The sequence below is a fragment of the Colobus angolensis genome, unplaced genomic scaffold, assembly GCF_000951035.1.
Source record: "Colobus angolensis palliatus isolate OR3802 unplaced genomic scaffold, Cang.pa_1.0 Scaffold413, whole genome shotgun sequence".
Classification (NCBI taxonomy): Eukaryota; Metazoa; Chordata; class Mammalia; order Primates; family Cercopithecidae; genus Colobus; species Colobus angolensis.
Genome location: NW_012117522.1, coordinates 5,246 through 6,828, shown reverse-complemented (window position 1 = coordinate 6,828; position 1,583 = coordinate 5,246).

Genomic DNA, 1,583 nt, shown 5'->3' with positions numbered 1-1,583 from the left:
AGGCATGCCAACATTCAAATTCAGGAAATACAGAGAACACCATACAGATACTCCTTGAGAGAGAGCAACTCCAGGGCACATAATTGTCAGATTCATCAAAGTTGAAATGAAGGAAAAAATGTTAAGGGCAGCCAGAGAGAAATGTCGGGTTACCCACAAAGGAAAGCCCATCAGACCAACAGCGGATCTCTCAGCGGAAACTCTACAAGTCAGAAGAGAGTGGGGGCCAATATTCAACATTCTTAAAGAAAAGAATTTTCAACCCAGAATTTCATATCCAGCCAAACTAAGTTTCATAAGTGAAGGAGAAATAAAATCCTTTACAAACAAATGCTAAGAGATTTTGTCACCACCAGGCCTGCCTTACAAGAGCTTCTGAAGGAAGCACTAAACATAGAAAGGAACAGTCAGTACCAGCCACTGCAAAAACATGCCAAATCATAAAGTTCATCGATGCTAGGAAGAAACTGCATCAACTAATGAGCAAAATAAGCAGCTAATATCATAATGACAGGATCAAATTCACACATAAGAATATTAACCTTAAATGTAAATGGGTCAAATGCTCCAATTAAAAGACACAGACTAGAAAATTAGATAAAGAGTCAGGACCCATCAGTGTGCTGTATTCAGGAGACACATCTCAAGTGCAGAGAAACACATGGGCTCAAAATAAAGGGATGGAGGAAGATCTACCAAGCAAATGAAAAGAAAAAAAAAAAAAGAGAAGCAGGGCTTGCAATTCTAGTCTCTGATAAAATAGACTTTAAACCAACAAAGACTAAAAGAGACAAAGAAGGCCATTACTTAATGGTAAAGGGATCAATTCAACAAGAAGAGCTAACTATCCTAAATATATATGCACCCAATACAGGAGCACTCAGAGTCATAAAGCAAGTCCTTAGAGACCTACAAAGAGATTTAGACTCCCACACAATAATAATGGGAGACTCTAACACCCCACTGTCAACATTAGACAGATCAACGAGACAGAAAGTTAACAGCGATATCCAGGAATTGAACTCAACTCTGCACCAAGCAGACCTAATAGACATCTACAGAACTCTCCACCCCAAAGCAACAGAATATACATTCTTTTCAGCACCACATCACACTTATTCCAAAATTGACCACATAGTTGGAAGTAAACCATTCCTCAGCAAATGTAAAGGAACAGAAATTATAACAAACTATCTCTCAGACCACAGTGCAACCAAACTAGAACTCAGGATCAATAAACTTACTCAAAATCTCTCAACTACATGGAAACTGAACAACCTGCTCCTGAGTGACTTCTGAGTACATAACAAAATGAAGGCAGAAGTAAAGATGTTCTTTAAAACTAATGAGAACAAAGACACAACATACCAGAATCTCTGGGATGTATTTAAAGCAGTATGTAGAGGGAAATTTATAGCACTAAATGCCCACAAGAGAAAGCAGAAAAGATCTAAAACTGACACCTTAACATCACAATTAAAAAAACTAGAGAAGCAAGAGCAAACACATTCAAAAGCTAGCAGAAGGCAAGAAATAACTAAGATCAGAGCAAAACTGAAGGAGATAGAGATACGAAAAACCCT